Genomic DNA, 24,008 nt, shown 5'->3' with positions numbered 1-24,008 from the left:
TTATTATTTTTTTTATCTTTAACTTATTCATTCTTTCTTCCACACATTCTACCTTTTTCCTTGTCATTATTCATATTTTTTTTTATCATTCCTTTCCCAGTTTTCTTTTCTTCAATTTATTCCTTCTATTTGCCATTTCTTTTTCTTTAAACATACTTATTCCATTCTCCATATTTTCATTATTTCTTCCTCTCTTTCAGTTCTTACTCTAACTCCTTTTTACTCTTGCTTACTATTTTTGTTTTTATCTTCCTCATTTGCTTATAGTGTGTCCATTTCTCTTTCTTTTTCCTTCCTTCCCTCCCTGCCGTCTTTCTTTCCTTTCTTTCTCTTTCTTCCCTTTTCTTTTTCTTTGTTTTTCTTTCTCTTTCTTTCCTTCTTTTCTTTCTCTTTCTTTCCTTCTTTTCTTTCTCTTTCTTTCCTTCTTTTCTTTCTCTCCCTCTTTCCATCTTTCTTTGGTTTTCCTTCTCTCTTTCCTTCATTTCTTTTTTCCCTCCCTCCTTCCTTTCTTTCTCTTTTCTTTCTTTTCCTTCTCTCCTCTTTTCTTTTCTTTTGCTTTCCTTCCTCTTTACCTTCTTTCCTTCCTTTCTTTCCTTCTCTCTTTCTGTTTCCTTCCTTCCTCCCTTCCTTCCTTCCTTCTATCTTCTTTTTCTTTCATTCTTTATTCTGTTCTTTCTTCCTTTCGTTCTTTCATTCATTGCCATCTCATAACAATACACTAAGAAAATTAACCCTGTCTCTAAACAAGAGCAGTCTTTATTTATTATTTGGTATCTTTTTCATTTCACAATAACAAAACCGAGTTCTAGTCAGGAAGCATTTAGCATCCTGCCTCGCTTCCCACTCCATTTCGACATATGTGTTTCTGCATCATAAATTTAAAACAAATCAGAAATAACAAAACGTGGTGTGTGGAAGGATGACATTTAACTAAAATTGATTTATAATATACAAAAAAAATATTTCTCTCCATTTTTGTATCTAAATTATCAAGTACTGTGAAGTGGATAAAAAATTGATATAAGTTACTTCAGAGTAAAAAAAAAAAAAATACAGGTGATAAATGTTTTTGTTTTTTTTTTTTGCTATAAATAACATTAATTATACATTCACACTAGTTTGCATTTTAAAGAAATACACCATGAGAGAAATAAGATTTTCAGTCAATGGACTGCAGCCATGCTGGCATGGGCACTACCTTCAAGGAGTTTAGTTGAATGAATCAGCCCCAGGATTTACTTTTTAAAGCCTGTTACTTATTGCGTCAGTTGTTTATTCTGAACTGCTAAGTTATGGGGAGGAATGTAAACAAACCAATGACGGCTGTCAAGTGGTGGTGGAGGACAAACAACTATAAACACACATACACGTGCACGCACACATGTGAAGGTGCATGGCTCTGGTTAGAGCATCGGGCTCACAATCTTGAGATTGTGAGTTCAATTCCCAGACTGGGTATTGTTTTCAGTCATGTTTGTTTGTTTGTCCGTGGACAAGATATCTAAAGAACCACTGGATGTATTCAGATGAAACTTCCAGGGATGTTTGGCCTCATAGCTGGCACAAACTGATTAGACTTTGGAATCAATTGTCTACCGGACAAAGTTTCTGGATTACTTTTCTGGTTTTTTTACTTACTTTTTGAGAGTAGTTGAGTTCATTTTTAGTATTCTTGTTTGTGAGGGCAGTCAAGTTTATTTCAAATATTCTCATTTTAAAAAATATTCTCTGGCTAATCGTTGAGAGGACGTTGGTGTTGCCTTAACGGAGGTTTGAGTTCTCTGAGTGCTCTTGTTTTTTTATTATTTTACATCACTTTTAAATTATTAAAATTTTTGAATTATTTTATTTGAATTATCACTAAATACTTAAATACTTTTGAAGGTTGTTTGGATACTTGAAGAAAGTTGGAAAGCACAGATGTTCATTCAAAAAATGGTGCTGGTTTAATCTATATTTCAGTCATGTTTAAAGCTTTTAGAGGTGGAGGGGCAAGAGCATGCATATATATATATATGTTCATTAACATGTATGTGTTTTAACGTATATGCACGCACACACACATACGCACACACTCACAGTGGAACTTGGTAGATAGATTCTGTCTAACAGATTTATTCACAAGGTGTCGTTTGGCCTGGGGCTATAGTTGAAAACACTTGCTCAGGATGCTGTGCTGTGGGACTGAACCTCACATTACATGTTTACAAAGTGCAGTATGTAATCACACAACCATGCCAATATATACATACTTACATACATGCATGCATGTATGTATGTATTGGAGAGCCTTTGATTACCGATCAGCCCTAACAGGGCTGAAATAGGAGTAAGCAATTGCAACAGTCATCCTTACTATGTCTCACCCCTTAAATCCTGTATGAAACATGTCACCAAATCCTTATTCTTCACACTTGCAACTTTTTAGAATGTTTTCCCTACTTTCATTTTTGTTAGAGGCATCAGCCTGTAGAAGTTAGAATTGAATATCAATGACATTTAGTTTTTTGATCTTGAAGGCCCCATAATAGATGTTAGCATTGCTTCTTTGTCTGAGACTGTGGTGTATCTGTGTTTTAAATTCCATATTTCAGTTTTATATGCAAGTGATTGCACATCAGTTTTAGATTGATGTTATACCTAGTTTTTTTTTTGGGGGGGGGGCGGATAGATTCTCTGCAATTCATTTCTAAAATAATTATAGTTTTTAAGTGTCTCTGACCTAAATTCAATTTCTTATAGTTGCTTTTATTTTTCACTTGTTTAGACAATGTCCTGAGGAAAGGCATGAATACTATAAATGCCACAAATATCTGACTGCCTTAAGTCAATAGAACTTATTTAGTATCTGTTTACAGAAACTTCTGATCAGAAGGCTCATGTGATTGGTTCTCTTTGTTTCGTTAGTGCATAGGATAATAAAATATTAGTTTATCTACTTTATAGTATTACTTGTCATAGTGTAGAATGTTAAAACAACACATTGCTTAACCTACATTATTCTTTAGCTTCCTTGAGCAAGCATTATTAGAAATGTATTCTGAAAATTTGCATCCATTGTAAGTCTTCAGAGATTCCTATTTATGCACAAATTATAGGTAATATGACTCATTTTCAGAGATAGTGTTTCATATTTCAGCAAGACATTTTGAGTTGATACATTTGGATTCAAGCAAATAATGATTAGTGCATGTGCAATCTGAGCTTGAAAGAGAATTGATTCAGATAAGCCAAAGAAAAGAAAGAGAGAAAGTCAAAAGTATAAAGAGCTACATTTACAAGATGTAAGTTCCCTGATTTTTATTGAAAATTGCAGTAACAAGATTAGAAAATAGTAAAAGCTAGTGACTAATTGTTTTAAAACTTTTTGAAAGCTATCCAATTAATGTTATCATTTGTAACTCTACGTGTATACCAACCCTAAAGAAAAAAGAAGGGAAAAAAATTCTTCTTACTGACATGAAGGTTTGCTCAAATCTACTGTATGTGACTCCATCTAATTTAATATTTTCAGCATTTCGTATGTACACCTGACTCATAGACAAACATTTAGTGAGAATGAAAGAATTTGAATGAAACTGACTCTTCTTAAGTTTTATATGTTTGGCATCTGAATTAGTGAATGCCGTGGATAAGGAAAGGTGTAATAATTCAATTTGTCTTTTTCAATGTTTGTTGTAATTTTGAAAGAAAAAAAGTAAAAAGAGAGCTTGAATCTTGATTCTTTTATTTTTTATTATCCTAAATTAAATTCACCAGTAGTAGCCGTCTATGTATTTTTGTGCATTTGTTCTTCATTGCAGAACAGTTTTTGATTTGATAAAACATAATAAATGAATAAAGTATTCTCTATTATTGTATCGTGTTAGCATAGCTTAACTAAATGCTAAATAATAAATTCTCACTGGTTGTTTCTATTTACTTTCAGGTAAGTTTTCACTTTTCGAAGATGCTCACACGAAGAGGAATTGTTTTGATCTTGCTCTAATTCTCTACCAAAGAACATTCTGACTTTGGGGACCTTTGAAACGAGAAGGTAAAACAGTCAAATTACCTATTAAATCTACATGGTAATCATCACAGAGAACGCCTTTTGAGTGTTTTGCCTGCTTAAGAATCTTACAAAGAGAAAGATCACAAGTTATCTTTCACTTAATTTTAGCAACTTCCAGTAAGTGAACTATCTCATATATGATATTTAATCAAAACAGCTATATTCTGTAAAGTTCATTTTTAAATGTTCTCTTCTTTAACCCTCATTTGCGTGTGTTTTACATATCTGTGTGTGTGTGATATATCATGTTTCATATTTTTATATTTCTTTTACCATTTTCACAAAATTAAAATTGAATGGGATTTGATAATTTTAACTTCTCTTCTGTAGCCTTAATTGTATTAAATTTTTATTTTTTTTATTGCTATCTCATACCATTTGTAGTGTTTATGTCAATCATAAGTATCACATTATCTAAGGTATAGTGTATTTACCTCTCTTAAACAATATTCACTATTTCTAATTCCTATATTTTCTAGCCCTCTTACAAATAAAGTATGTTCATCTCATTCTCGATTGCTCACATTTCCCATACTATTTTCACTATTATATCTTTTGGTTTCCCTTTGTGCAAACCACTTGTTATACACCTGGTATTGTGATACCACTACTAACACCAATTATACTGTATGAACAACTTACCTACTACTATAATTAAAACTTTACTGCACAGCTAGACTCTGCAAAGCGTTTGAAGATTTTGACTCACTGGCTGCCTACCTGATGTAGCATTCTACATTCAGAGTTATAACAGTCTCTGCTCTTTCACATTCTGTCTGACTATGTTGTCAAGCACACTGACCAAGCTTTGATTTTGTTAATGCCCATGGCTGAAAAGAGAGAAAAAATTTTTAATTTTTCTTTAACATTCTTGTTTTGTCTTACTCTGCTGCAAAGAACATTTTTAGAACAGAAATATAATTTTAATCGTATTTATATATTTGGATATTACTGGAATATTAATAGTGTGTAGATATAGAAGTAAGCGATCTATTTACGAACTTTACTTAGCAATTGGAGTTGATTCTGTGTGAGAGTAATTTTAATCAGAAAATTATCCAGCATGCACAGCCTATCTCAATCTTTGAAATGTAAATGGATGACAAATGCAGAAACTATGTATATTTGTCTACCTTAATTTTAGCCACTGGCATACACATAGGTTGGTTTCCACTTAGTTCATTCCTGATCACAGCCATTTAGTTCTGTTGCAGCTATGTTCCATGAGCACTTTAAAGTCTTCTAATACTCGTTTTCTTACATCACCATCACTGCACACAAACACACGCACACATGCACTGGCTGGTTATTTGAATGGAAAATGGTTCAGATTCACACCAAAGCATTTCTTGATTTAAATGACCATCTTACATGATCCCTGCTACTTTCTTCTACAAACCATTGCTATTATGCTAAACTGTCATATGTCCAAATTTGGCCAAATGCAATTTTTTAAATATTTATTTTTGCTTGGAATAGCCAGTTCTTTTGGTCAAACTATCATTTCTCCAGCTGCTTCAGATGCCAAAATATAAAAAATTGTCAGTGTAGGATAGTTTGTACTAAAAGTAGTAATTAACAACTACAAATCATCATCATTACTACCACCATCATCATAATGTCTTCTGTTCCATGTTTGCATGGGTTAGATGAGAGTATGTTGGAGCAGACACTTATGTGGCTGGATGCTCTTCTTGTCAACAACCTTCACATGTTTCAAAATGAGATGGCCAAATTGTTAGCACACTGGGCAAAATGCTTTACAACAATTTGTCTTGTCTTTATGTTCTGAGTTCAAATTTTTCCAAGATCCACTTTGCTGTTCATCCTTTCAGAGTTAATAAAATAAGTATCAGTTGAGGAGTGGGGCTGATGTAATTGTCTTACTCCCTCCCTGAAATTGCTGGACTTGTTCCAAATTTTGATACCAATATTTTGCCCAAGATATTTGGTGAAAAATTGGGATAGTTTTAAGTCAGATGTTGAAGTATGTACAAAAATTGCTATTTTACTAAGATTATGATCTCCAAAGCCTTATGTACCTTTTTCTCATCAGTTATGTCATAAAGTAAGTTATTGCTCGTCTGTCCTATCATTGTATCAATTTTCTCTTCTCATGTCCTTGCTGGACTTTGCGCCATTTTTGCCATCCCAAATTAACTCCTCTCTTTGTGACCATGTTTCCCCACTGGAACCTAGTTTAAATTGAGAATCGACTTTGGACTTTGCACCATTTTTGCCATCCCAAATTAACTCCTCTCTTTGTGACCATGTTTCCCCACTGGAACCTAGTTTAAATTGAGAATCGACTTTGGACTTTGCACCATTTTTGCAATCCCAAATTAACTCCTCTCTTTGTGACCATGTTTCCCCACTGGAACCTAGTTTAAATTGAGAATCAACTTTGGACGTTGCACCATTTTTGCCATCCCAAATTAACTCCTCTCTTTGTGACCATGTTTCCCCACTGGAACCTAGTTTAAATTGAGAATCGACTGTATTTGGTTATCCTAATTTACTAGTTTCATCTTCAAATGATGTTTCAGTTCTAATCATTGCAAACTCCTTGAACAGCCAACAAAGTTTTTATTTTTGCTCTGGATTTAAAAGCACATTTTTTTTCTTCTTCTGCATTTCATTCCAAACTGATATTAGTTGTAAGTATTCTATGCTATATTGTGAGAGGAAGGTATTAAAAAAAAAGAAGAAAAGAAAAATTTAATAATAAATATCATATTTGAGTGACAAAATATTATCTCATCCTCAAGTGTCATTTTCCTTTAAATATTTTAGCAATATGGCTTCAATGTTTCTCTCTCTCTCTCTCTCTCTCCTTCTTAGTATTTATTATTATTATTATTGTTATTGTTGTTTTTGTCGTTGCTATCATTGCCACTGCTGTTATTAATATTATTATCATTGAGTGATTAGATGAAATGATATTGTCACACTAGTGCCCCATTTGCATTCTGTTTTCAAATCTTGTTCAGTTTGATTTTTCTTTCAATTCAAACTCCCATATTTCTTTTTAACAATGTCCTCACCAATGTTCATGATTTTCCTTTTTTAAGAAAATGTTTATTATGTCATTGTTGCACACAGAAACCAGTGTCTTTCTTTGCCAAACACTTCAATTGTTCTCTCTCTCCCCCTCCCCCTCTCTCTCTGTATATATATATATATATATATATATATATATATATATATATATATATATATATAGAGAGAGAGAGAGAGAGAGAGAGAGAGAGAGAGAGAGAAGACTATCTGTTCTAATGCTCTTACTTCCAACAGTTCAAAGGGTCATGGAAGCAGTCCGTAACCATTTACAACAGTTTCAGTCCCACCTTCTCTCCTTGCTTTTTGATCATCAATATGACTTCTGTAGATCCAAATCTATGGAAAGCCTGTTTTCTTAAATCATTCAGCAGTTTTCCTTTACCCTTTAGTTGTTTGATAAATGCATTTTTGTTGCATCGGACATTGGAATACCCAACCATGTCAAGCAAGAAAATCTCACAACTGAGCTGCCCACCTATGGGCTTTAGCTATCTCTCATCTCTTGCATTGAATATTTCCTGTGAAATAGCACCGTTGCAACATGTGCTGATTGGTTCTTTCTTTCCTAGATTGTAACAAGTGTTGTGTGCTTCAAGGTTTATAATTATGTCCAACATCTTTCTCCTGGCTGTGAGATATTGTTACAATGACATGCTTGGTTTCACCTTTACCAACAATTACTTCTTTCCAGTTGATACTACTGCTCCTTCTGAATCTTTCATTCACTGACTTGACCTGGTAGATCCTATCTTATATTTGCTTTCTAAATGTGTACAAATGCTTCAAGTCATGTCTGACTTCTGTTGGCCCTGTGGAACCTGCATGTGCAGAGCAATTTCATGGCATTTACAGAGGTTGTTTATCATTATTTTCCCCTGGGGCTCAATTTATTTTCTTTACATGAGTGTAGTGTCAGAAATGAAGCATGAAGTGATGACTTCTTGGTTTGATATCTGTTCCTCTGTCCATTAAGTAATCTATGCACATAACCCCCTCCCCACCTCAGATTTGCATGGTTTCAGTCTCAATGCTTTGATCTACTCAGGGCTATAGTTGTAAATACTTTTCCAAGGAGCTGATGTGAGGAATTGAATCTGGAATGATGTGGTTTTGAAGTGAATTTCTTAAGTAAATAGCTTTGGCTGCATTCTAAATATATATGAGTCTCAACATGTTTCCTTCAACAAATTTTTAAAAATCAACCTTAGACATCAACTACACCAAATTAATCCCGCCTTTTTCACTTGACAATAATTATCCTAATGTTAGCTGTTTGCATTAAGAAAAAGAAAATGATGCTAGCTACAAGGACTCTTTCCCATGTCTCCACATTCTAAAAGTATTGTACTCCTGAAAATCTTGCTGTAATATGGAGGTCCACAATGCAAAACTTAGTTTTCCATTATTGATGTCTTGTAAGATGGAAAACAATGAACATGGAATAAATGGGAAAATGTGTTTTGCATTAAGGAACTCCATATTAGAGCATGATTTTTCTGGAACACAGACCTCAGTAGTTTGAAGGATACTTACCAAAATAATAATGCACAGTAGTAAAACCAGTATTAAGTCTGGGAAATAATTCTTGACGTGTATTTTATTTAGTGACAGAAGCACGATTAAATAAGATACATAAGGATATATATTGTCTAAAAGAGGAAATGGAAATATATAGAAGATAAATAATTTAAAGACACATTTTTGCCTGAAACTCAGTAGTTAGTTTACTTCTTGTGTTGATATTAAGTTATATGCATGCAGAAAAGCAAAGCTGGATAAGTATTCAAATATATTTAGCAATCATCTCCAATAGTGATTTATTTATTTTATGCCAGAGAAACATTTGGTGATGCATAGTGATGGATACACTTACCACACACACACACACATTTATGCATGTATACACATATGCATTCATATATGTGTGGAGGTGTGTATATGTGTGTGTGTATACACACATGTCTTTATATGCACAAAAATATATTTGTATGTATCTATGTATGTATAATATATATATATATATATATATATATATATATGAGTACATAGGGATAAATTTTTCATGTAGGTACTGTATGAGCACTCAGTTAAAATCTGAGTTAAGCTTAACTGCATCAATTTGTAAGAAGCACCTAGGATTGGTTAAGGTGAGCGATCCCAGTGTAATTCATCCAATGGACAAATCCTAGGTTCTCTTCTCTGGATTAAGAATATTTTGCAGGGTGAAATCCAAGATAATTACAATGAATATGCAGACGTACTAATTTGTATATTCATTGTAATTATCTTGTATATACACGCACAGACACACACACACACACACACACACACACACACACACACATAATCATAATTTGCAAGTAAGTATGGCTTGGTAGCCTGTGCTGTGCTTTCATTAAATGTTTTAAGTGACCTTGGTGTGACAAGCTGACTCCGACAGTCTCTCAACTCCCCTATGCATGCTCCAGCAATAAGATAGAACCTGTTTTTTTAGCTGCATGTACTGAAGCAGCGTGAAATGAAGTGCCTTGCTTGAGGACACAATGCACTGCTCAGTTCAGGCATAAGACTCCTTAATTTTACTATTGAGAGCACAACACACTAACTACTTGACCATAATGCTTCACATGTATGCACTCCACCATACACACACACACATATGCGCACACATGTATAGCACATATGTACCTTCTTTCCAGCTGTCTTTCATAAATATGAACAATGTATATTAAACTAGAATGTATTTGCTTTCATTTATATATTGTAGGCATGCATTGCTTGCCTCGTTTCATGTAAGCAACATCAGTTACGTGTGGTGTGTGTGTATGTGTGTATATATGTGTGTGCCTGTGCATGTGTGCATGGTGTGTGTCTGTATCTACATGTTTAATCCATAACTGTGAGTCCAGCAAAATACATCTTGTTTTGCCTGTAGGCTCCTCTTTCCTGATAACTAGCTACCGTTGCAATAGAAGATATTTTGTTGAATTCACCATTTATGGACTTCCATCTTTGAGTTCTTTATTTTAAGTGGCCTGACCATCTTCCTAAAAATGTGTGTGTGTGTTTATAAATCCTTGGATCTTAGCAGATTTATATTTATCAACTGCCATCAGCTAGTTAAATTATTTTTTAGAAAATCTAAAATATTTGTAACTATGTTTAAGCATTATGACTATTAAATATTTATATACACAAAACTTTTATTTATTTATCTTTTTTTTTGCATGCAAAGATGTTCCAATTGGTCAGGACATCATTATATATACTCAGAAATTTCTTTGTATAAATACACAATAGCTTTTATGCATGCCCGTTGTTAAATTATTCTGAGTTTTCGGAAAAATAATTGTTTGCCAAAAGATCTATAGAAGCAAAACAACACCAACAGTGGTAGTGTTCCGAGCTATTCCAAACATAATTCCTTATTAACCTTTAGCACACTGTAGGTGAATAATGTGGTTGTACAAGTTTTCTCCCCTCTTGATGCAACACAATGCGCCTGCAGTGACAGGGGAGAAAACTTGTACAACAACTAGAGGGGAGAAAACTCATATGGCAACATAATGTCTGTCATCATGTGCAACAATATTTACCACGTTCTTGTGAGCTCAGATGTAGGGAGAGCTTTCACTGTCGAAATAACCTGGGAGAAAAATCTCCTCACTGACAAAATGTGTGTAAACACAGGCCATGAACGATATCATTAGATCGTCGGTCACAGATGTTTCAGTGTCAGTGTATGACATCAGCTATGAATACAAAATTTGCCTTTCACAGGTCTATAAGAAAGATAGTTCTTATTTATAAGAACAGTAAATAGTAAATTTACTGATATGTGTAAAGCTTGACCATGCTGGAGTTAAATAACTTGAGCTGCATGAAGTAGTTTTGAATAAGGTACAATCACATACAACCATATTTAACATGGTCATGTATGGTCAGACTTGGGGAGACCTTTCGTTCTGGAACTAGTCCTGGAGAAAATCCTTCTCGCAGAAAATAATGTGTAAAAGCATATCGGGCTATAAATGATGCCACTGGAACACAGAACACATGTTTCTGTGCCATTGTGTGTTGTCAGGTATGAATATGACTGGAAAAATTGCAATACAGACACTACATGGTTTTGTATACCATGTTCAATAAATGCAAAACTTCTTACCATCTTGAAACAACATATGTTTCCCTGGATGATAAGTGTAGGAAATTTTCTGACACCATCTCACTCAAAATAAGATAGTCCATATTAAAAAAAATATTTGCAAACATCCTTGTATCTATTATTAATTGAAAAGATAATGACTAATCTGAATTACCAGACTATAGAAATGTTATTATCACTTTTAAAACATTTGCCCAGTCCATTATAACTGCCTTGGAGAAAAAACCAGTTATATATGCATCCATTGCTATATCTAACATTGCTAGGAATGACTGGTAAGCAATCTAAGAACAGACTCTATCAACATAATGTTACATTTAGAATGCTGTTAAGTAAAATGGATACCATATTAACAATGCATACTTGGCTTGTGAAAAACAACAATGTATTCAATATTATTAAATAGTGATTCTTAAGTAAAACACGAGCTTGTAGGATCAGATGCTCTTTGAAGCTCTTATACCTTCAAAAGCGTCCTTCCCAGGAACACAAAATAAAGTTATAAGCTACACACATGGAATTAATTTTTCACTCCCTCTCATGCACAAGCATCATCGTAAATATCCTAATGGTTTATCAACATCAGTCACATGAAATTTGAACAAAACCTGGCATTTTTTCTTTCCTCTTTAAATAATATTTCATGCTTTAAATGCTAATAACTTCAGAATAATCTTCTGATGCCTCTCAAATACACGAGCATGCAGTTATTCAATAAATTGGATTATTTATTCCCTCTAAAATAACTTGCTTTTAAAAACCCACAAAAGAAAAGATAAATTTATATTTCATTTCTTAAATAAATTCACAAATTAACCACCACTGAGCTACTTCAACAAATATATTGACACAGATACACACCTTCACATGCATTAAATGAATTAAACGAAGAGCTAGACACAGAATCCCTGCAGCTGGAACAGCCAATGAAAACACTCATCCTACAAATCAAATAAATTACTTTTGAGACACGATAGTTGCTTTTATTGTATTTTTTTCAAGAATCACTAAATGAAGGTGAAATATTACACATTATGCTGACATTACTTTAAGAGTTTCATTATGGTGAAACTAATAGTTGTTAATGTAAAAATGAAATACTCAGCTATAAATGTGTGTGTGTTTGTGTATATACATACATATTTTGTATATACATACATACACATATATATTGTGGCATAGTAAATACTATATTGGACTCATGATGAAGTAGTTGTGTGCTTGAATCTCAGATTGGGTTGTGTCCTTGAGTGATGCACTTCATTTCAAGCTACTCCAGTGTACTTGGCTGTTACATCCTAGTTGTTCCAATGGGCCCAGGATTGGATGGCTGAGATGTTACTATGCATGCTCACAACTACTTGAGCATCTAAAACTATTACTAAAAACACAGTACATGCTACTAAGTGATACTTGCTTTGCAAGTGGTAACTGTGGTTTGGTTGTGCATGTGTGTGCATGCATGTGTGTCTCTCTCTTTCTTTCTCTTGGTATATGTGTATACACACACACACACACACACACACACACGCATATATACAGACACATACATACACACAAGAGTTGTTCTTAATAAGCTTTTATAAACTGACATAGGTCATTCAAATTGCACATTTGATAGAGTAACTCTTGCTCTGATGCAAAGGTAGTACTCAGTGTAGTCTCCATCACTAGTGATGCATTTTTAGCATCACTGAATCTAACTCTTGAATCCTCTTTGAAAAAAAAATTCAGGCATGCACTGTTACACTCACCTTTTCACCACTACTTTCATCTCATTTGTATCACCAAATCATTGTCTCTGATGACTGTCTTTCATTAGAGCAAGCTGGCAGAAGTCAAAGGGCATTGGATCCAGGCTGTACAGTATCTGGGGACATTTGACCAATTTGCCTGGTTTGTTGCCAAAGATGTTGTGCAGCCATGCCTTGTTACAGTGAAAGTGGACTATTGTCTTCGGATTCTTGTTCAACCTCTTCATCCAAATGACCTCTCTAAGCATTTTAAGTGTCTCAATGTAGTGTTCATAGTGCAACAACATGTCAGATAGTCAAGCAAAATGTTTGTATAGTGTATGGTTTTGTAACTCTTCCTTATGTTGTTGGACACATCTAGCTGATTGGACTACTGTGACTGTAGAATTTATCCCAAACTGGCAGTGCCTCCCATTTACATTGGCAAGTCTGTCTTAAGACTTTCAAAAACTATTTATAATCACTAATCAGGAAAGCTTCCACAAAAAAAAAAAAATGCTTTACCTTTTAGCATTCAGATTATTCTGTCTAATGTATTGCTTATTTATTCACATTGTTTTGAATTAATCATGCATTATCCCATAGCTTTGAGATTTAAATGATGTGACTGTTTATTTTTAGAATGACATTGTAGGTGAAGTGTGATAGGCTAAATCTGATCAGTTTGAACACAAAACAAGTCAGATATTAAGGCTAAATATGGCTAGTTTAAATACTAAAGGGTTAAAGCGTTCTCGCCAATGCTCAGAATATACTCCAGTATTCTGTTGCTTATGCGATAAACTACTTCATTATAATACAACTGAGTTGTGTGCATTTGGGTCCGCACTGTAAGTTCAATATTCTTTTTTTCCTCAGCTGTGCTACATCTAGGACTACATCTCACTCACAGTGTCAAGCCTGTGTCAAAGAATGAAATATGCCAGCTCAGTTTTTAAGAAATCCTTGCAGAAATTCACACATAGTTCTAGTGAATGATACCCATTTACTGTTAACTATGACATCCCAAGAACCCTCTGGAACAGGCATTGAAAATAGATGTTTTCTTTTTTTTTTTTTATCAACAGTTGTCACCTACCGCAAGAAGATGAAATAGTAGGCATTTCAATCTGGTTTGATATTCCCTGGGACAAGCAGGCCCAGTGGTTCATAAATTAGATCTTGTTTCCAAATAATACAGCTTATTTAAATTTTGATTTATATCCTCTTTACTTTGATAATCTTCAACTATGAATAATATTTATCAACAGTATTATTATCTATAAGAATAATTCAATGTCACTTTTAGAATAAAATCTTAATTATAGAACATTAAACTCCCCACCCCCACCTCTGTTATGTTGTCACTTCCTTTCTATATCTATCCTCTATTTCCCTCTCTCATTTCTTTGACATGTTTATTTTTCGCTTTCTTTCATTGACTCTATTTATCCCCACCCCCTCTCTTTCTCTGCACCTAATTATTGTACCAAAAATAGAGTATTGCACTTTCAAGCTTTAATTTCTCCATTATAACTAATGGACTAATTAACAAAATAACAGTATTATACTGAAGTCATTTTTCCAATCACCAAATATTTTTCAAGATGATCATTACAGCGCGAGTATTGGTTTTAGCTTATATTATAGTCTGGCATCAATCAGTATAGCTATCTTTTGCCTAGAAATAGCTTTTGTCATTCAGAATTGGGTCATTTTCTCTCTACACTTGGAATGTCCACTGATCTTTCTGTCTGGCTACTGTGAAGATGATAACCTATTAATAGTTCAGTGACCTGCAGTTCAACAGAGCAGTTATTTCTACCAGACTATAGGACCAATTGTGATTGATAAATATTTATGGAATTGGTGAAATAGAAATTTTTCAAGAAGTCAGCATTCAGAAATATTTATAGTTCTCAGAAAAATTGTTATTTTAAAGATTGCATAAATAGCTTTCATATGCACTCCTCTGCTATGTTCCTTTCTTCTTCCCTTATTTTCATTGTGTAGATAGATAGGTAGATAGATAGAGAGAGAGAGAGAGAGCATTTTTATTTACTTTTCTTTCAACTCCACCATATGCGGGATGATGATGATGTTATTATAAATATCATGAAATCAAAAATAATCTTTTCTTTAATTGATTCCACTTCTCTCCCTTTTGTTTTCTTTTGTTTATTATATTAAAAAGAAGAAAAAGAATTATTATTATTTTTGTTATTTTATTATCATTATTGCTATTGTTGTTGTTGTTGTTAAATAGCAATATATTCCATAAAAGTACTTTAAGGGTTTTATCTCTAAAACACTAAGACATGATTGTTAATTATATATTCCTGCAAAATGTTTCTCCTCAATGATAGTTTTGTCTCTTTACCTTTATCATTTCCCCTCTTCCCCTCTGCCTCCTCTTCATTGCTAATTCTTTTGACTTCCTTCTGTTTTTCTCTTTCTTTTATCTTCTTGCATTTCTTCCCTCCCACCTTCATCCTTCTTGCTTCTTCTTTCTTCTTGTCTTTTTCTGTTTTCATTTTTCTTCCATTCTTTGTCATTGTCTTAATTTTTTTCAATTTTTTTTATTGCTTCTTTTTTTTCTTTACCTTTCTTCTTCCTTTCATTTCATTATTTTTGTATTTTATTTCATTTTCTAATTTGTTTTTTTTTTCTTTTAATCTTGTCCACTTCCCCTCCTTCCTTTCTCTACTTTCTGTTTCATTTTTTTTGTTCTGTTTCTTTTTTTTTCTCCTCTCTAATCTTTGTCCACTTTCTCTCCTTCACATTCTTTCATTCCATTTCCTGCTTTTTCATTTCTTTCTTATTTTTCTTCATTCCATCTTTTATTCCTTTCTTCAGTCTTCCATACATTATTTTTTTCTTTCATTCACTGTTCTTTCATCTCCTTTTCTCCTGTTTTCATTCCTTATTTTCTTTTTTCATTTTTTTCATTCTTCATTGTTCTGCTTACCCTTTTTTTTTTCTTCTTTTATCTTTAATTTGTTTTAGTCATTGGCCTGCAGCCATGCTGGAGCACTCCCTTAAATTGTCTAGTCTAAAAAAATCACTCTCCCCAGTACTTATTTTCTTTTGAAGTCTGTTGCTTATTCTATCTTTATCATTTGCTGAACCACTGAGTTATGGCGATGTAAACAAACCAACACTGGTTGTTACGTGTTGGGGGTGGACAGACACAAAATCAAAGATACACACTAGCACACACATACTTATATGATGGGCTTCCATACAGTTTCATTCACAAAGCATTGGCCAATCTGGAGTTATAGTAAAAGACACTTGCTCAAGGTGCCATGTAGTGGGACTGAACCCAAGACCACATGGTTGCATAGAGAGTTGCCTGATTTTACTTAATTTTTCTGCTGCCTTTTTATTTTCCATTTTCCCTCTTTATTGAGCTATTTTTTTTTTCTAATAGTTTATATCTATTCATTCTTTTTTTTCTTTCTTTTTTTTCTTCCATCTTTTTCCTAATCTTCATTCTCCTCCCTGCTCACCTCGGTACTACTCTAGGGTGGTCATAATTTATTGAACTGTGTAATTAACCTTTTGCCTAATCAAAAGAAATCGTTATTGATATTTTTTTCATTTCATTTCATTCTTTCCCCCTTCTAGTTGCTTGTTTATTTTCCTTTTTCTATATTTTTTCTTGATTTTCTTTCTTTCTATGTTATTTCTTCTCACTTCCTTATTTTTTTCATATCTCATAAGTCTATTTCATTATTCTTTATGCATTATTCTTCATTATTGTTACCCGTTCTCTTTTTCTTTCAACTTATTCTTTCTTATCCTAATTTCTTCACTCCTTTTTTGTTTATTTTTTCTCCTTTGCTTTCTCTTATTTTTCTAGGTGTGTGTGTGTGTATCTTTTTTATTTTTTATTTTTACTTTTGCTATCTGGTTTCTATCTTTCTCTACTTTCTTCATCATCACTCTCCTCCTCTTCGTTTCTTTCTTCTTTATTAATTGCATCTGTTGTATGTGTTCAGCTCCTCTGCCTTCTCCTTCTGCTAATTTTCTATGGAATAACTGTAAATTAGACCTGCAGTACCCAGTTCATGACAGCAGTTAATGTTATCTGTTAGTGGAATATCCATGGCAAGATTAACCTTTTTCTTTTCTTTTTACCTGATCAACAAACTTGTATCTAATTTCAGAAGGTAGATAGATGTTAAATTAGTCAAGAATCACTCTATTACACACTCAATAAGCGTATCAGATAGGTAGATAAATTGAAAGAGAGATAGATAGACATACAGATACTGATAGATAGACAGACAGATAGACAAACAGACAGATAGACAAACAGACAGACAGATAGGGAGGGAGGGTGGGAGCATTATGATTGCTTTCTCTCTTTCTTAATGTTGTGGAGTTTATTCTTTAAGAAAACGAAATAAATGTATGAAAAAGAAAAATAATAAAAAGTTAAAGAAATGGTCATAAAAAGTTTGTAGTCTTCAATCTTGGGAATCTCATATCCTGTTTTCTCTGCTAAATTAGAAGACTAACAATATTATTTTCTTTTGTTTGTAAATATTTCATGATTTTTTTATATGATATATTTTTTTCCTTTTTAATTGCTCAAATTTCTTTGATTGTGTACAATATTAATTCTACTTCTTATTATTTAATTAATAATAATTTCATATTATTTTAATAATTTCTATATTGCTTCTTATTGTTATTAAAATTTTTTTTCCTGTTTTTGTTGTTGTTGTTTAGGAAGGTTCATACTATAGAACACAGTTGTTTAAAATAGAATATACGAGAGAGAGAGAGAGAGAGAGAGTGTGTGTGTATGTGTGTGATTGCTGCTAATGACTTTTATCAAATATATATATGCATCTTTTAAATTAGTAATACCTAGACAAATTTTTATAAAGTCAAATTTCATTTTGTGTATGATAAACAACAGGCTATAGACTTCCTGAGGTGGACGAGGGTTGTGGTTATGGAGAAAGAGATTCGACAAACATGTTAACCCTTTAGTATTCACATAATTCTATTAAAAGTAATGATTATTTATTCATTTTGTTTTGAATTAATCCTGCATTAACTCATAGCTTTGAGATTTTAATGAGGTAACTATTAATTTTTAGAATGATATTGTAAGGTTGGTGTGAGAGGCTAGATCTGGACAATTTGAACATGAAAGAAATTGAATATTTTGGCCGGATATGGCTCGTTTAAACGCTAAAGGGTTAGATATAGGTTCGCAGCAAGTTGCTTTCGGAAATACCTGAAAGCCACGACTCGCATGTTCACACTGCTACAAATCTCATTTATGTAAAGAATCGTTTTCTTCTCTACCACATCTTGTTCATCGTCTCTACCATAAGGAGTTATCTGATATATTCTTGCACATATTCTGATATCTTCTTGCACCTGTTATCTTTATCTTATATGCAGCCATGCTGGAGCACTGCCTTGAAAGGTTTAGTTGAACAAATTGATCCCAATACTTATTTAAAGTTTGGGATTTATCATCCTATCAGTGTTTTCGGCTGAACTGCTAATTTATAGGGATGTAAACAAACACAAAGAAACTCATACACACACACACACACACATGCGCACATGCATGCACGCACACTTATACACAATAGGCTTCTTTCAATTTTCATCTACCAAATCCACTCACAAGGCTTTGGTCAACCCAGGCCTTGGTTGGGAAACAAACATCTTATCACACTGCCATATCTGTGCCTATTTTTATAAGGAATATTTTTAGTTTAATAATATTTCATTAAGAAGAACTCTCTTTTTTCTAAAGTGAGCTCTATCTATATTTCCCAGTTCCATCTTCCAGAATCATATCATATCTTTTCATTATACAACAATCTTGATTATTACTGCTTAACTTTAGCTGTTCTTTCCCAATACTTAGTTACATTTTCATTTTTTGGTTAAATGTCCATGGCCTCCTCTTCCTTCCTGTTGTTATATCATAGTCACTCAACTCAACTTTTATAATTCAAAATGTCATCTTGTAAATTATTAAATCTACAGTAATGATACTAGCTATTTAATATATGTATTGGTTAAGTAGATGTTGCTATAAATTACCTTTTGATTATGGTCAGCAATTTCTTTTTCTTTTTTTTTTTTTTCTTGCCTTATCAAATGACTATGAATATTCCATTTTCTGGTTAAGTACATTAGTAACTGAAACAAAATCATGATGAACTCTTCTTTAAAGGAAAACTGTTTAATTTCACTGCATATTAAATAATTACGACCAGGAATGTTACCCATTTTAAAGTTGAATCTTGTATCAAAACTTGTGTATTTATGAAATAAATAGCTTGTCAATTAATGCAAATTTATTTTCCTGTGATTCTAATACTGAATCTAACCCCAATTTGGAAAAGGGGGTGGGAAAAGAGAGCTGAAACATTTTCTTTGAATTATGGTCAGCAATTTCTGTTTTTTTTTTTGCCTTATCAAATAGCTATAAATATTCCATTTTCTGGTTAAGTACATTACTAGCTACTTTGTTAATCTTTATATTATCAACATATTTGATAGTAAATAATATGAGTAAAACCAATGGAGAGATTTTACCTCTGACTCTTTCCTTTCAATGAATGATTTCCTTTTTATTTAATCAAGCTCAGTGTATCCCCAACCCTAATAACATATTTCTTTTCACTCTTCATGATCATTTGTCTACAGTTCTTGTTCAGCTATTCTACATTCTCTTTCAATGAGTATCTGCTTTTTATCTGTATTCTATCCTGCAATGAAAACCTTTGTATAAACTGATATAATTTTGTAATAGTAATGCACAACCATTAGGCATTTCTAAACTAAAAGAGCAGTGTTCTATTTCTCTCTTCTATCACATGTTGGCCTATTCTCTTAGATTTAAAAATTGGTTTTGTACCTTGTCTCCACACTCTATTCTGAATACGTAGTTTCTAATCAATAATTGTTGCTAATTTGTCTTCCTCTTGTTCTAACATATGACAAAGGCATGCCTTACCTCATCTATTTGCTTCAGCATTTTGCCATGTTAAAATATTTATGAGGACCCAGGAAGAAGCATCTGTATGACCATACACATCAACTCTCATTTCTTACCATAGCATTTGGTATTGTCACAATCATATAACTTGATCAAAAATAAATAGACAGCTAACAAATTAGAATCCTTCTTTACAGGTGACTGGTGGTCAGTATGTTTTACATTATTTAAGAGTGTGATTTGATTGTTATTTTGTTACTTAGCACCTATCAATTACATGCTGGAATGTTCTATCACTAGGCTCTTATTTAACCCTTTAGCATTTAAACTGGCCATGATCAGCCCAAATATGCTCTGTTTTGCTGTTCAAACTAGACAGATCCAGCTCTCACACCTATCCTACAATGTCATTCTAAAAATAAAGTTACATCATCAAAATCTCAAAGCTATGATATAATGCAAAATTAATTGAAAACAATGGGAACAAAGAAGCATTACATCTGACAGAATAATCTGAATGCTAAAAGGTTAAAAAAACAATATTTCTTTGTCAGAGGAGGAAGGGAAGTGCTTGTGACATTATTTTGCAGGGCCTCCTGGACTAGATGGGGGAAAAGGAAGAAGAAAAACACAATTCCTGAGTTATTGCTGTAGGAAGCCTCAAACCTAGGATATCAAGTATTCTTCAGACCAGACACCTGTCTGTAACAAAGTGGACACCTAAGAGCTAGGTGGTGGTCATGTTAACTTTAGCAAGAGATAAAGTCTATCAAACAATAAAACAGATGCTGTCAATATGATGGACTGACTTCTACACAATTTTTGACTACCAAGTTTTGCTCATAGGATTTGGGTTGACCTGAAGCTACAGTAAAAGATACACACCTAATGTGTTGTGCAGTGGGAGTAAACTTGGAACCATATGATTCTGAAGAGGATTTTTTTTTACCACATACTTAATACAAGGCCTTGAAAGTTGATTATTATCGTCACTGAAATTTCTCTTTCTTTTAAGAAACTCCTTATCTTAGTTGTTTCATTTATTTAAGCATTAGGGCTAATTTTCTGCTACACTATCTTTTGCAGTCCATGTATCTGATATTAAGCACAGTTAAGAAATTTGGTTCTATTTCAGAACAAAATCATCAATTCTTTTACTATCTACCTCTCTAGAATGGTCGACCACTGTGGTGCAAATAAAAGTTCATTTGTTTAATTGACAAGCTTGTCACTATCATTAGGCTTTAGCTCTTCACAAGTTGTGTTTATCCAATATTTTCTATTCAGGCTAAAATCACATTCATTTCCATATAAAACTATTTATAGCATACAAAACTATGAGGCTGGTATTTCTAGCAGCCAAATTTTCCTTCACATCACATTTAGAAAAGCAGCTACACTAAAAATAAGACAGGAAAGATGATCATGGTTGGAAGGTCCTTGATTGTAGGTCTACTCAATTAAAGCTGAATGCATCTAGTTTTTTTTTCCCCTATTCCTTAGACTTATATCTGTATCATTTATCAAATTCAAATACTACATTAAGTAAATGAAGGGTGTGTCAAATACAGAGAGAAAACACTATTCAGTTGAAATGTCATTATTATTCCGGTTCTAAGAAGAAAGAATTTATTTGTGTCTTTATAGGAATAATGAAAGCAGTTCACACCAGAGATATGATTTTTATTCAATCATAGACATATAGCTATGTTATAAACCATTTATAATATAGAATAGAATTGGGGATGGCAAATGTCCTTAATGAAAGCACAAACTTCACTAATAAAAGCTTCATTTAATTGCTATAGCACCAAAACAATAAGTGTACCAGGTAATTTAAAGAATTACCTCTGTTGATGAAATTGTTATTGATTAAGCTAAAAAAATCCTCTATGCAGTTGCTTGACATGTTAGAAATAATAACCAACTCATACTCAACTTTTTTTTCATATCTGTAGCATTATCTGTCATCTTGAAAAAACAAAGGGACACATCTGATAATACAGTGCCTGATATACAAAGAGATATTATTGCTCTGGCTGGAACAACTTGATCAAGGTTCACTTATGGGGGTTCAACGACAATGAGAACAATTACTAATCAGTGAACCATGCATTTTATTTGCTTGCTTTGGACACTGCTCATATTCTTTGTTTATGGCTTGCTTGATCCAGAACTTGGTTGTACAACAAATTGGTCTGTAATTTGTATTGTTAACTGCCTTAAAATTGCCATCTTTTGAATTTTGTCCTTATCACATCACAGCTTCAGAGCTGAGTAATGCTATATACAATGAGAGAGTATGATATGTTGTTAAAATAGAAGATAACTATAAAGCCATCCTAATAACAGACTAGATTATATTGAAATCAACACAATTATTGTTATCTTAAGCATTAGCCTTAATTTTCAAGAAAAATGTGGGACATGCCGTATAGTCTCTGCATAATTTTTTTTATGGTGGTTACATCTCACCTAAATGGCCAATTCAGTTTGTAGTGCAGTGATACTGTTATATTTCTACTTTGATTTGTACAAATATCAAAAATCATACAATTTTTATACTTTGGTATAATTGTTTGTCATCCTATCATAGATATCATATTTGATCTCAATGGTGCATGTATTTTAGTGCTAAGTGAATGCCAGAGCAACCTGCTTTTTAATGAAATATGACTGGAAATAAAGCTTCAGTGGCCAACTGATTCAACGATGTTAGAATTTAAGCCAAAAAATTTTGAGTTTCTCCCAGTCACTGTACTGTGAAGTAAGGCAAATATTACCTATTTGAGTAGCCATCTCACCAATGAACACAAGGAAATGACATAAGGTTAAAGTGCTGAATTAATTGAAAACTGATAAATGTTTGGAGGTTTTGAATGAAAAGATTCTGGCAACAGAGATTTTGAAACCTAGGAAATCTAAAGGAAATGATTTGTACAAGCATGATTTGAAAAATTTAGTGTTGTTCTCAGTTAGTGTATGAAATTATTTGTCAATTTGTTCTACTTTCTGCGGAATTTATGGTGGGTGAGTAGATATATTGCTCCGTTTTCATTAAGATGACTAAAGTATAAAAATTGCTCTTCCTTGAATGAATGAATTTCTCTTACTTTGGCTGGCAGATATTTGTGATAACATATGAAGTAATCATTGTTGTGCTCCACACAGCCCTGGTCTCATGTGACCATCCCATCTGAAAACTGCCCATGTTTAATTTGAAATTCCATTACTACATGTCTGATAACATAAAACATTTTCACTTTATTTTTAAGAACCTTTGAAATTGTTTTCTAACTCTAGCTTAAGTAAGAATACATAAAAAAATAGTTAGCATTCCAAATTCTTGACTATTAAAATACAGGCAGCCAATTCATGATTATAGAAGGACTAATGTACGTGTCTTTCATATATTATAATTATCCCAGGCTTATGAGTGCACTGTATGGCTGTAGTTTCACTGCAGATTGTATCTCTGATACAGTTTCCTGATTGGAACAGTCTCACTGTAGTAATGTCTCTTGGAAAGGTTTGAGCAACAAATCTCCCATTTCTTCACTCCTTATTTCTAAAGTATCATACTTCATTAAAAAAAACAACAAAACAAAACAAACAAAAAACTTCGGGTTTATGACAAAAGCAAAAATTAAAAAGAATATTTTTAGAACACATTAAGTCATCAGTTGATATTGGTTACTGGCAGTAGTACTTTAGATCAAAGTGTCTAAGAATTCCAGTCTAAATTATTATCTTAAGATGGCATGTTTGTAGTCCGTAGTATCATTAGAAATAAAAGACAAAAAACAAAAATCAAACTATGTTAATTAAAGATATTAACATTGGAATTCAGTTTTCTTTGAATTTTATGTTTTATATTTTATAATTATTTTCTATGACTATTTGCATGTTTGGAAATGAAGTCTTTATTATTTCGTAGAAAATAAACCTATAATAATTAGTTTAATTAATTAAGTCCTTACTTATGTTTACTATATATATATATATATATAT

The 24,008-nt window shown here is 32.8% G+C and overlaps 1 protein-coding gene across 7 annotated transcripts in view; it reads left to right on the top strand.

Annotated features, from left to right (window-relative positions):
- LOC106880698 (uncharacterized) overlaps positions 1–24,008 on the top strand; it is a 405,084-nt gene that overhangs the window by 197,823 nt on the left and 183,253 nt on the right. For 4 of the 7 annotated variants that reach the window (XM_089358805.1, XM_089358806.1, XM_089358809.1 and 1 more), the window contains one exon: positions 3,929–4,171. The exons of the other annotated variants lie outside the window; for them this stretch is intronic. The gene's annotated coding sequence lies outside the window, so the exon portion shown is untranslated. The remainder of the gene's footprint in view (positions 1–3,928; positions 4,172–24,008) is intronic. 7 annotated transcript variants of the gene reach the window in all.

Source organism: Octopus bimaculoides, chromosome 10, assembly GCF_046866305.1.
Source record: "Octopus bimaculoides isolate indiv1 chromosome 10, ASM4686630v1, whole genome shotgun sequence".
Classification (NCBI taxonomy): Eukaryota; Metazoa; Mollusca; class Cephalopoda; order Octopoda; family Octopodidae; genus Octopus; species Octopus bimaculoides.
Note: the sequence above shows the minus strand (reverse complement) of the source record. Positions and strands in the feature narration are given on the sequence as shown.